Source organism: Cataglyphis hispanica, chromosome 14, assembly GCF_021464435.1.
Source record: "Cataglyphis hispanica isolate Lineage 1 chromosome 14, ULB_Chis1_1.0, whole genome shotgun sequence".
NCBI lineage: Eukaryota > Metazoa > Arthropoda > Insecta > Hymenoptera > Formicidae > Cataglyphis > Cataglyphis hispanica.
In genome coordinates, this window is record NC_065967.1 from 1,216,658 (window position 1) to 1,230,626 (window position 13,969).

Below are 13,969 nucleotides of genomic sequence, written 5' to 3' on the forward strand. Positions count from 1 at the left end.
CACCTAACTTTCGCTTAAGCGACGGTGAATTTTCTGAAATTGCCGTTAGCGTTGATAATTTTTTCGCAAAAAATTTATACGGTTATGTGTCTCGCACATGAAAGAAGAAGAAAAAATAAACAATTTACTTCCAATGACAAGTAACGAGCATTATCGATCATTAATTTGCGAATAAACAAATAGTTTAATGAAAGAACTATGGAAAAATTGTCACATTTAAAATAATTATTAAAACATTTTTTTAAGTAATAAAAGATAATATGCACTTGCCAGGAATCAAAGATATGTTTAAAGATTTAAAATTTTCTACTTCTATTTTAACAAAGACTCCAAAGCTTCGAGTCAATACGGAGTAGACGAAGATCCAACAATAGCTCGTTCTTTTTAACGAGCGTCGCTTATTATGTCGCGTTTGTAGGAGCGTTTCTTGAGCATGAAAGCAGGTAGGAGGAGCGGTGGAAAGGAATAATTAAAGCGCATTTATGTGTAGGCCAATTCGTGATCACCGTCGCCGTCGGCCTCGGGATCTGAATGGGTCCTGGGATGACGTATTAGCTCATATTTGTCTGCCGACAATACCGGCTAAACTCTCTGCCCAGGTGTCCGTCGTTTTACACTCTTCCATCTCTCGGGAGGACGCGCGTGCATGGAATTATAATGGGATAGACGGTAAGAGAACGGAAGATGGGCAGCAGCAAAAAGGGGCGATCTGGAAAGCTGCAGAAGCGACGGGACGACGGAGAGAGGAAATGTGAGAAAAAGGAAGAATGTAATGAAGAACATGAGAATCATAATCGAAGGAATCTACGTGGACGGAGAGTTTAGATTTTACGGAATTATTAGAAATTTTCTAATTAAGAATAGAAAATACTTGCTCCCGTGTTCAAACTTATATTTCAATTTTAAATATTTGTAGTCTCTCTTTTCGATACTCTTTCCAATTAGATTCTAGTACACTGATACAGGTAGAAGATTAGATGAAGGGCGAAACGATAAATACGGTCGGTCCTGCCAGTACAGTTCCACTATCCACATTCCTCGCTCCCTACGGGCGGCCCCCCGCTCCTTCACTCTTGTAGTCTTTGTCTGGCGCATTAAAGCCGTGATAGTTTCACAGTGTGTTTTTGTGATTGATCGCGTGATCTCGTCATTTGATATAATAAGATCCGCTCTTTAGATACGCGTCCTTTAATTATAGCGGTCCAATTTAATTCTTTACTCGACGAAACAATAAACGATTATTTCGCAAGGAGTTTAAAGGCAAATATATACGCGATAATTGTCGATGGAAACGAGAAGGGATTTTAGAACGTCGTACGGAATGTATTTTCGCAGCGGAAGACCCGCGCTGCGAAAAAAGATACCGGTCGTCAAATTGATACATATTAATAAGAGCAGAGATTCGCGTTGTCAGATTTTTGCATAAATTTGAATCGGCGCGCGCGCGCGCGCACTCAGCACAAGGATCTCAAATTTGAATAATCGAGAATAATTCCGAAGTTTTCTCCGTGTAAACGCGCTGTAATCAGCGCGAAAGCGCGCTACTCGCCTGCGAAACATTTCATCATGTAACACCTCGCGATGGATAATTAACCGCGCGAGCGCGCAATCGGAAAACGTGCGAATTTCGCTTCCGCGAGCAAACGCTCGCCGGTGTTTGCGCTTTTAATGAATCTTGACCGAGTAATAGCGCGTCTTTGTTTACTTGTCCCGATGCGAAATACCGCTATTAATTAGAATAATCAGCTTTATTAATCAGTTGGGTAAACAAGGTTTAGCTCAATTAATTATAATTCATTAGATCGATCAGACTGGGAAATAGCCTCATGCGAAGCATCGCCTCCATATGTATCCATAGAATATTTCATATTTTCTCTTTACTTGTATTTTATCTTTTTTTATTTTTTTTTTTAATCGCACATCTCTTGCAAAAAAAAAAAATATATGAAAACGTAATCGATATTTAAAAAAATATTACACGATTGTGCTGAAAAAGATAAACTTAAAAATAAAGCCTCAACTAGTTCAGAAAATATCGAGAAACTACTACTGAATTTGGCGATTGGTAGGCTCTAACAATACCAGCCAAGTGACGATGTAACGTATGTCTCTACACGTAGCAGGTACATCTAACTGTGTCGCTCGAAATGTCCGCCTGATCCTGTTGTAGCGATGTCTACAAACGAACAAATACTTTCCACTAGAGCAATATATATGTGCAAGTTATTAAGAAATGTTTTGTCACATCCGTCACAGACGTGATGCATTCTCATATAGATTGTATTATCAGAGAATCAAACGTATTGTATGTCCGTAGCAAAATATACAAAGAACATGCATCCTTCAAATAATAATGCGTTTAACGCGAAATGTAAATACGAGGCGAAGAATCTCTTTGCACTCTCGATTATTATATACTCGAGTATATATGCGCGCGATTTTTGCCGGGTTTTCGAAAATATTTTTCGCGTTCGCATCTCGTTCGAACACCTCGCCGCGGCGCCGCCGCCGCCGCCGCCACGTTGCAGAGAGTTTGCTGCACGCAAATGAAGAATTGTCAGCCAAATACGGTTCGAGAGTGGTAAGGGGCGCTAGTAGGGGATGAATGGGACGTAATGCCGGGTCTACCCTGATTGTTGCACTCCTCTCCCTTCCTCGACCTCTCGAACCCATCGGAATTTCCAGTACGAATTTCCGGCTGCGACGTCACTTCCGTCGACCGGGAACAAGTGAATCCAGCTGCCCAGAATCGTCTCTATACCGCCCCTATTTAAGCCTTTCCGCCCTCGCCGAGGTGCCATCGCTTCGCATCGACGCATAACGATCGGAAACGCGCGCGATTTAAACTTGTTAGCGCACTACTATTCTGTGTGCGTGTGAGTGACTGGTTTATTTAAAGAATAATTCAATTTACATTTTTATTTAATTTTAAATCTCGCTAAGCATATCTCTTTTTAGCCATACATCTTTTAATAGATTTTTCATTTTGTAATTTCTTTCTTTTATAAAAAACAATTTGTCAAGAGTAAATTTTGATTAAATTGTGAAAGGGACAGTTAAAAGGCGAAGGTAGAATACCAAGGTCGGTTATAAATAATAAAACTAGGAAAGTAAATATAATTACCTAACAGTATGTACAACGTGTTTGTCTACGGTCCTGCGACGACGATGCAACAATCGTGAGACTCGCCCATGAAAACGAGAAGGTGGGAGGAGGAGGGTTCTTTCAAAGGATGCCAACACGAGGAATTAAGATTTTAGCGACTTCCGCGCGAGATCGACTCGCTGGCCAATTTAATCTTTGCGAGTGAAACTCTCCTCCTACCCATCACACTGCGATTCCGCGGATCTTCGAATTATATCACCATTATGGTGAAGGATGACGCACCTAAAACGATTTCTTTCATCCAATATTATAGGAGGTATAACACACGCTGTGAGCATAAGTAAAGGGAAAAAAAAAAGAAAAAAAAACATCCTTTTATATATCTCGACAGATTTAGATTTTAGAAACGAGATGGAGGAGTATATATATAAGACTTAACTTAAAAAGAAAAGAAAGATAGAGAATTATTATAATTATTTTTTTATCGGTATTGTTACTACGGTTGTTATGTCTACCGTGTTCCGTTGCAGGATCCCCCAAAAAAAAAAAAATGTCGTTTATCCGGCAGCCAACAATAGCGCGAGAATAATGATACGCACGGCCATTCACTGCATTGTATTACCTACATCGTGTCACGGCATTGTTTCCCGCGTGTTCGGGTGTCATCCCTCGGCGCGAAATGGCTCGACACGTTCTCTCGTTCCCCGCCGTGTCACCCTTGGTGCTCGCTATCCTCGCGTAGGGTTGTACCTGTCTTGCGAGTTAGCCGCCTCTTTATTATCATTATCGCCATCGCAGACCTAACGTCGAAGCCGAACGCGACCGCGTCGCGGCGGTATTTTTCTATTATCGCCGCGCGTATACTCGTTGGCGCGATGTTCTCTTCTTGCGATAGGGTGGGGCGCCCTGTCCTACGCCCTACAACACCCTTTTTATTAGTCGCGAGATTCTGAGTTTTTAACGAACAGCCATACATACATACATACATACATACATACATACATACTGGGTCCGCGCATTGCCGCGCGTTTCGCGTTACGAAATAAATCACATCGATAATTGATTGGGCGTAAATTAAAATACCGGCGCGTTTTATTGAATTGCTTGCTTTTGTAACATTTATTAAATTGTCCTTGTTAACCTCTGTTAATTAATGCAGTGCAATATACATAATTTTAAACTGAAAGAGAAAAATAAAAATACTGAGGAGAAAATGGGAAAATAATTGAAAACAATGCGCGGCGCGTTTTATACGAATGGCTATCGAAATCGGAAGCGATCCGTCAATATATCGGATCGCCAACCGAGGCCCAGGCACGAACCAAAAATGCGATGTAGTAGGGCGCGGACGGTCAAGGAAGATCGACGAAGGGCGCGGTAGGGAGGGGCAGGGGAGGACATTGAAAAGCGGTCCTGCGATCAAGAGAGCCAATTACCCACCCTTGCACAAGTTCGCCCCGTCGAACATATTTTTCCTACGTAGCTTACGCGAACACTCGAAGCGCACTCGAGCGCTCGCATATGCGAGCTGCATTTCGAGGAGGCGGGCGCGCATAATGCCTCGCAAATCTCCGCGCATGCACATTATATACGGATCGGGATCATGCGTCGAGCTGGCTCCGCGGAGCGAAGGGCAATGCGGAATGTTAAGGGGTGGAGAGGGTCGGAGGGGAGAGGATAAGAAGAGGCTAATAAAGCTAAGGGTGCCCTGCGCGACGTCGCATTTACTCGGCCAAATTTACCGCAAAAACATATTTGCTCCGCGAAAGTCCCGACCGATTCTTAAGCTTCACGTACGCTCGCGCCCTTTGTTGGGGTCGCTCGTATTTTCTAAAAGCGACGGATTTCTGCCAAAATCGATACGTACTGTAATTTGAAGAAATTGGCCAAAATTTCAGCGATGTCGTAAATAAATAGATTAAATACCCGTGAATATCAATGTTTCTCGCGGAACGAAATTAAATTAAAAATACTTTAAAATTAAAAATACTGTTAAAAAATAAAAATAGCTAAATTACTCAATCTCTCTCTCTCTCTCTCTCTCTTCTCTTTCTCTCTCTTTCTTACAATAATGGTTGTTAAATTAGAAGAAAAGGAAATATTAGTGAGAATAAAAATTTGAAAATCTAATAAACTATTGAGAAATTCATAGGCTAAACTACAGAAAGTAGTAGAAGCGTTCTCTCTATTGACCAAAGCCAATGTCTTATGTTTTGCTTTTAATAAGCAAAATGTTGTTGCCTTTACAGCAAGAAATATTCAGCACCTTTGACAGGCACGCACACGATGCCATCCGGAGACGACCGTTATAAATTTACCGCGGAAACCTCTGATTTTTTTTTTTTTAGTGGCAATGATTTTACGGAGATATGACACCCGCCTACACCAGGCTACCATGTAAGGTGCGTGTATTTTGGCGATTTTTACGACAAGGCTTTACGAGTCCCGAGCGTTCTCGGGAACCTCGTAATGACCTTCGGAAGTTTGCGGAAAAAAGGTCGAACAAGAATCGTCCGCGAGAATCGACGAGATCTCTGAGAAACTTCAAAGCCTTTTCGTCCACAAGGGTACGTGATAATGCGGGACGACGAGCATATCGATACGTTCGTTGTATATATTGTTTATCGTTAGTTTAAATTTAATCTCTTCGTAGTGGACATAGGGCTTAAAACTTATAAAAATTTATGATTATAGATTTTTTTATCGACTTACTTCTCATACTTCTAATTTATATATAGAAATAAATTTAAATTAAGATTCCTCAATAATGTTGCGAATGTTGTTACAACGTAACAATTATTGCACGCGTTATTATTAGTGAATATAATAATTTTCATCAAAGCCATTCCACTGATATATATCGGCTAAAAGCAAGTTTATATCTCGGATGTGGCTGTTTGTTTGGCCTCTCGACTTGGTATCAAATTAGAACTGCTTTCCATCTGACGTGCGCCCCGCCCCAATGCAGCTTCCGAATCCCGAACTGACCTGTCCAAAGGGCCGACCACCCTAGAGCAGAAACGAGCTAAGGTCACCACCACGTGACCGCAAGACATATACCTGCAGGCATCACGTGACTCGCGAATATGTTATCTATCTTGTTCCCGGCGATATGAGATTCGACGAATAAATTCCTTGAGGCGTATTATTTCTACACGGACTTTTGAGACGTACAAAAATTTAAGTAATTTAATTTCGATAGTTGGCTCGGATCTCATTATCGAATGTTCAAGTCGCAACTAACTGTCCGTTGTTATCAGTCGATCGGCGGATCGTTCATGCGGACTAGAAAAATAGTCGCATGGAATCTCGTCTTTATTGGATTACGAAGGAACAATCCTAAGATTCGTTAACGAGTCCCGCGGACTCGGCAGGATCCACGATAGAAATCCTAATGTCTTGTGACAGGCGTGCCGGGGAAGGCCCGGTCGGCGCCTTTTCCAAACTATCCGCCACAATTATTCGAAACCTCTGTCGGCTTATTTTTTTTCTCCCTCGCACTCACTCCTCCTCCCGCAGGACCTTCCGCAGAACCAGGCATTGTCCTCACCTCCGCTCCGTGTTTTTCTCCCGCTGGTAGATGCGAGCTGAGATAAAAGTTTTGACAAGTGCACTCTCTGGTCCGGCAACCGTGAACATTACACAGGACCGTTCGGCTGAGGCTCGCAAGGGAAGGAAGTGAGAGGGATTCATCCATTTCCTCTCCTCTGCATTTTAATTCTGGATCCGCGCGATATTTTATATGTAAATGTGCGTTGAATTTACGTTTTACGAAATAATAGTTATTGCAATAGCCGATCCGTACGCGGTCGACGAATTAACATATCTACTTGCAGCAAGACAAAAACAATATTCATATCGCTCCAAGATTTCACGTGTCTGTATCGATAGCGATGTTTGTGTTACTGCGCTGTAATGTTTATTGAAATTTTAGTGTCCTAGGGACTATAATTATCGGTAAATAGAAAACTAATTGCGAGAAAAAGAAACGCTTGAAAAAGTTTACGCTTCAAATGCACATCGTGTATGTTAAAGTATGTAAATTGGTTTTATAAGCCGGTTCGGTAAAAAGACACAGTGAAAAAAGAACGCAGCCTGGTAATGATTCAACGTCTTACTACGTAATCGTTCGAAAAACTGAGGTCGATCGCATACCGACTTACCGTCCATCCGAAACGGTTTTATTCGGTTCTTTATCGGTTCGTTCACCCGTCGAATGTCCTAAGTATCCAGTTGGCCCGATTAGAGGACATTATGGCGTGCACTAAGTTTGACTCGAAAAAAATAAGAATTGAAGATTTTTCAGCAAAAAGAATCACTGTATATCGTTTTTTGAAAACGATCGGCTTTGCATCTTGGGTCGTTGTGCTTATGGGAAAAGCGTTTGAAATTATATTATCGCTATAAGAGAACTCAAGCAAAATTAACAACAACATTGTTACTAATTTTTTTCTATTGTCCCTTATTTCTTTACCGTTTCTCTCTTTTTCTCTCGCGCTTAATTTAACGCTAAAACTTTCTAACGCTTAGTTTGGGAGATTTGAAGCGAGTTTCCAGTACGTAACCCATCGTCTCACAATATTGAGAAACGCGAGAAAAGATTTCTAATATGTCGCTGCGAGAGCGCGACCGCTCGCTCGCTGGTGCGAGACACGACGAGGCGGAGCGTAATAAAAATAAGTAATTACTGCAAGTAATCCTCCCCTCTACTTGCCCGCGACGCGCTCCTCCGCCCCGCGCGAGTCGTTCAATTAACGGGAATACTGTTGTCTTCCCACCCAACCCTCTCTCTCTCTCTCTCTTTCCCTTCTTCGCTCTCCTCGCCCCTCGCAGCCTCCGCGCATCCCTCGCTTCCCTCCGCTCGTCCCTCTCGCTCGTCCACAAAACCCGCGAAATGTTTCACTCGCAAAGTCGCGTGGAGCGCGCGCCGCGGCGCAGAGGGGCACCTCTTCTGGCCCGCGGGGGGGGAAAGGGGCCCCGCGGCGCGGAGGGACCCCGGTATATATCGATGCCCCTCCTTCACTCACGCCCCTGACGTCCATCTATCCGCTGCCTCCCTCCGTCGCTGCGGTTCCAAAGACCGCGCACCACCATCCCTCCCGCGCCCGCCGATCCTCGTTCTCACCGCGCGCACCGCGCTCACTCCCTCTCCCTCCCTCTCCCTCTTTCACCCCGCTACTTTGATACGCGCCGCATAGTGGGGGGGAAGCCGACGACGCGGCGGCTCCTCCGGCCGCCACTCGTTCGTCCGACGTTGTGCAGCGCGAATCGGTCCGTCGACGCTCCGTATTGTGCGTGTCGCGCGGTGTGCGTGTGCGTCTCCGCGACATGCCCGTCGCTCCGCCCGTGTTACGACGGTTCGCCTTGACTTGAGAGCGACCGCGAGACGAAGGTCCGTGCGAGAGATTTTAAGTCGAGGTCAGTCTCGACGAGTATTGTCAGTGTGGTTCGCGGAATGTGTCGCGTCGAGTGGCATGCGGAGCCCCGCTGAGGCCACCCTTTTCTCGCCTTCTCCCAAGCGAGCACGTTGCGGTGCACGATCCTTTCAATGTCCCGAGTGTTAACATTTTACGCGCGATTACACGGCACATTCGCTGAGTTTTGATCCTATCCCTATCCTAAAGACGACGCACTCGAATCGATTGTGGATTGCGCGGAATACGAAGGCGTGGAGGAAGCGTTGAAATGTGTTTGCGATCGAGGAAAGATTCGAGGATCGCTATCGATCCGATATTAACTTTGAAGAGAGCCATCTGGGCTCAAAGAGCGTAGTAGATCGGCGGGTTAAAGTTACGCGGAAATTTCATCGATCAATGTTTCACGATCTTTTGAAGAGGAGAAGCTGTCTCAATCACACATATACCTCGATCGGAAATACGAAATTACGTTCTTCTTCTTTTCGGTATAATGTACAAAGTGTCATCGATTGAACGCGGTTCACCGTGACATTGTGATCTTTAATGGATCGGCGGGATCGAGTGAGAGGTGCGTACAAACTCGCGCTGTCCCATTGATCGAAAGTGGGCCTCCGAGGAAGAGAGGAGCGCGTCCGAGAGCGAGGAACATTTACGGGCGCGCTCGCGGTGCTCGACCAGCACAGCACAGCACAGCACAGCACACCACAGCACACCACATCACGGCACAGAACAGCACAGTACAGCGCGGCGTGCGTGCGTGCGTTCCCCGAGATCGATAGCCCGTGGAGGAAGGAGGAGGACAGGACGAAGGATCCTCGCGAACGGCACGAGGACTCGGCCCCGTGGACACCTGCTCGCGATGCCGTCGCGCGTCTCTGTGTGTGTATACTGTATGTGAGACGCGCGCGCGCGCGCGAGAGAGAGAGAGAGAGAGAGAGAAGAAGAAGGAAAACCATCGCCGATCTAGCGAAGATCGCGACGAGAGATCGTCGTCGTCGTCGTCGTCGTCGTCTAGTGAAAGATAAAAAGGGAAATAAAGTGCTGTTTCTCGCCCGAGGATCTAGCGGCTGATCAATTCAATTCACAGCCTACGCATGCCGGCGATAGTGGTGAGTGTGACGCTCCGATAACTCGGCTCTTGCTTTTTATCTCTTCGCGTTCGAGATCGATGTTGCTGATAAGCGCGGGACTCTCGCTCCGACCCGGTGATCTAATTCATGATCCAATTCAAGTAGGCGCGATTCCGAGACACCCATTCGTAATTGTGTAAATGCATGAAATTTTAAAAGGGGACAAATTTTTAAATGCTAGAATTTAAAAAGATTTTTTATTTCTTTTTTTTTTTTTTAGTAGATTTTTATTGACGAAATTTACGGAATTACATCATGCATATTTATAACGAAGGTTAATTAATCGTAAATATACAAAAGAATATTGCGCTCGTTTATGCATAGAGATGAAAAAAATAAGGCTTTTTTCATAATTATCTACCAATCTTTATTTATACATTCACATGTATATTAAAACTTGATACGCACATTGCATATAAATTTAATCGGTATTTATAAATTTCTAACGTATTTAAAAATTAAAATATCCATTGCAAATGTAAGCACCGTTTCTATTTACTGGAAAATATATAAATGAAAAATTAATAGGCCGGTCGCATACATGAATTCATATTTTGCTTACTTATGCGTTCATTAATTAAATATTAAAGGCTTTACAGATAATATAAATTAAAAAATTATTCGCTTCTGCGCGAATATAAATTCACATTTTATTAAATTTGTGCGTACAATATTTATAAATTAAAAATCGAAGGGCGCTCTTATACAACTCAATCCGAATCTCATTTATTTACATACGCCATAGTTAAACATTTCATGTTTCGTGGCAAATATGTATATAAAAATTTAAGCTATTGGCAAATATAAATTTTTATATATCGAAAAGCCCATTTGTGGAGCTTGTATTTTTGGTCGAAGGTTTTGTTCACTCGCCCGATACATGTCGTTCTGTCATCAGAGTGTCTGCGATTCTTTTTTGAGATACGTGTGTGTCGTCTACCTGCAAATAGAAAAACATTGTCCCTATGTAGTCTCTTTGTCGGCGGGAAGGGTTAGTGTCCACGTGTGAAGTCCTCTCGTTTACACAGCAGCAATCAAAATATTTCTCGTTCTTCGACCAAAGTTCCCGCGTTTGTACTCACGTCGGAAGAGTAGTATTAACCCTCGGGGGTTTAATGTCCAGCGCAGCTCGTCGCGCGCGTTTATCGCAGGTCTAATTCGTGTCAGCTGCCAGCTGATACGCTTTTCTAAGCTCGCAAATCTTAAACGTGTCTCTTTGCTTTTACATTATTAATTTTTAACATTTTTACATATCTCGTAATCTTGATCCGATACACCGCACAATCTTACATCTCTATTCTTAGATAAATTCTTGAATCTATAGATTTGTGAAGATAAGCTTTACATTTTCCGATTCTTCAACGTGTTTGTTTTCTCATAACCAGACCACTGTCTCTTGTTTCTCCCGTGTATCGTGTATCGCAATCTCTGATCGCCTCGTGTGAGCAGAAATTGTTTTCCGCGAAAACATTGTGCCGACTGATAGCTACGAGAAGACTGAGAAGAAATTTCCGAGTAAGGCTGCAAAGAGAGAGAGATCGGGACACGCAGGCGCGTCCGCTGCCACGTGGTCGTCGTCGCGGTCGGATCCGGACGACTAGGTGTTAATCTTTTTCGAAAATCGACTGGCTACGCCGCCGTCGTGGCGGAAGGCGAGGAGTGAAGAGCGGGCGTCGCGTCGCTTTGGCAAAACAAGTAGTTACGTGAGCCCTGGCCCGCGGCCAAGCGGTTTTCAACTTTCGAGTCGAACTCAAATATTCTTTGCGGAGACCCTGCTCTTCCGCCTTATGCGCTCTTGGGGAATGCATAAACTGCGCCGTTAATTACCGGCGATTTAAGTTGATACATTATTCCAATTGACAAAAATGTCTATGCCCAAAATTCAAATTACAATTTCGATGACAAGATTAAGTAGATTCTTGTAGATTGATTTAAAAAATAGGATTCACTATATATGGTTCTTAGCTTTGGTTTAACAATTTCCAGGCCTAAGTTGTAGTTGCTTTTACGGTTTTTTTTGCCATCTCTTGTAAAAAGTATCTCGATCTAGTCGCGCGCGACGCTTCTCTATCGCGTTTAATGGATAAGAGATTGGCGAAGTACTGTTTCTTTGACACGCGCTTTCTATCAATGATTCGAGATTAATTGCAAATTGGCGCAACAAACTTATCTCTCCGTACAATTTATTCGTATTAATCGATGTGATTTGGGTCGAAAACTTTTTCTTGTTCAAATACCGTGAAATTCTTTTAAAATCATAGGCTTCGTCTGATAAGACTTGACGATGATTACGTTATTATCCATACAAATTCGTGAACGCGATACACGCATGTGAAAGATTATTCTCCCATAATAATAAACTTTTGCACCGTACTGTACATCTCACATGATATTATCTCATGACAGATACGCGCGAATGGCTGATCGAACTAATTAAAATCTCGTGGCCGACGTAATTAGAAATGGGAATATGTGTATTAGTCTACATAATTCTCTATAATTTTGTAATTCTGCGAATCACTTGGATTTAGATGATGTCGATCATTTCTGCAAGTCCATTGATAAACATAAATCGCGAAAATTCTCGGGAATAACGGGCTCTGCGTCATACTAGCTTCGAAATTGTCATTATGGCGCATCGGTGACCACATGGGGCTTTTTTCCGCGTTATTGCGACATCATGCTCGTAAGAGGAATCACGGTTAGCAAAATTATTTTTGAAGGCGGATATAAAGGCGCGCGCGCGCGTTATAACTCGTAAGGAAAGTTGCTCGCGAAATATAAGTACGCCGTATAACGTGGATATAAAATATTTCCAACGTCGCGATATTAGTTCGCCGACTATTTTCAGTTTGGCAGGCGTACTGCGGCGCGTGTTTAACACGTGCTATTGTATCAAGGTTGCGTCGTCGCGAGAGATCGCGCAGCGCGGCCAGGTAATTTGTCTTTTGTTGCTAGTATCCGATGATACCGATCGCTTCGTTTCTAAAGATAGCGCGCAACAAATGAGAATTAATGCCACACCAGCTGCGCGACCATTTTTTTGTTCTCGTATCCCCCAACGATAGCGAATATATTGCCGCATACCAATTTTCACTTACTATGAAAACGGCATCTGCGCTAAATTAATAAAGCTCGTGCATTTTTATGAATTAAACATTAAAATTAATAGTGGAAGCGCCTTTATATTTCATATACTTGCGCTAATACTGTAACATTTAATTTAAAAGTCAAACTTGACTTAAATTAAAAGATATGAAAACACTAATTTAATAATTAGACGAGAAAGTGCAGTTTGCAAAAATATTTAGGAAACTCGTTGGGAAGCTAAAGTGATACATTGTATTCTTTCTCTCTCTCTCTTTTCTTTTTTTTTTAAGTACAATATTCACTTGGGGCTAACGGATTGCTTACGGCCGCGTTTCGGGGATGACAGCCGGAAGCGGCGGGTACGCTAGTACGTCCGTGCACGAAGATATACTTAACTTTTAATTACTATCATATAACTAATTAGCCCCGGGGGTGGGCGGGGGTTTTGTATATTAATTTAATTTTCAATCTCACAGGGTAATTCTTGGCGCAACGTTAGTTTTAATCAACCCTCCGACGCGCTCCACACGCCAGCCCGGCTCTCCGCAGGCGGTGGGTCGCGAGAAGTGACGGCAGAGGGGCGAAATAGCGGGGGGAGGGGGGAGAAAGGGGTGAGGGGGAGGAGAGCTTGGTTGGTAGCTTGGAGGGTGGCTGCTCGGAGTGCTTCGAGGTGGAGTTGAGGGGCAACGGTGGAACGGAGTACACCTACTCAGCTAATAAAAAGCGGCAATAAAAAGCACCCCTTAGGACCACTATGGATATATCTCGCTTTCTTCTCTCCCTTTCCCCCTCGCCCTCCCCCACCTCCTCTCCTTCTCACCGCTTCGCGGAACCGCGCGCCGTATTTCTTTCTCTGTCTTTGTATACCAGGTTTATTCACCTGCCCGGGATTAACTTTAATCAAGTATTTACATTTTAATTCGCTGCCATGTACACGCTTAACCGAGCCCGCCGCCCTTTACGATAACATCGTCGTTTAATTGCAAACTGCCACTTTGCGACGTCTGCTAGCGCTAGAGCGAGTCCGCGATGTCAATTTTGTCTTTTCTGTAACCGACTGTAACTACCACAATAATAAGGACGGCAGATGGAGATTTACGTTTATTGATATTCTCAGAAACGATTCGAAATTAAATATAAAGATTAGAATAATTGTAAAGATTGGAGGGAAAGGAGGCGGCCGATCGATCGATACATTAGTGCGCGAATTTATCATGCGATTGCGT

General features: G+C 43.5%; 1 protein-coding gene across 3 annotated transcripts in view; it reads left to right on the plus strand.

Annotated features, from left to right (window-relative positions):
* Nucleotides 1–13,969, plus strand: part of LOC126854377 (LIM/homeobox protein Lhx9-like) — a 168,542-nt gene that overhangs the window by 92,620 nt on the left and 61,953 nt on the right. The window contains exon 1 of one of the 3 annotated variants that reach the window (XM_050601015.1): nucleotides 8,324–9,632. The exons of the other annotated variants lie outside the window; for them this stretch is intronic. The gene's annotated coding sequence lies outside the window, so the exon portion shown is untranslated. Of the gene's footprint in view, nucleotides 1–8,323; nucleotides 9,633–13,969 lie in introns of those variants that run through there. 3 annotated transcript variants of the gene reach the window in all.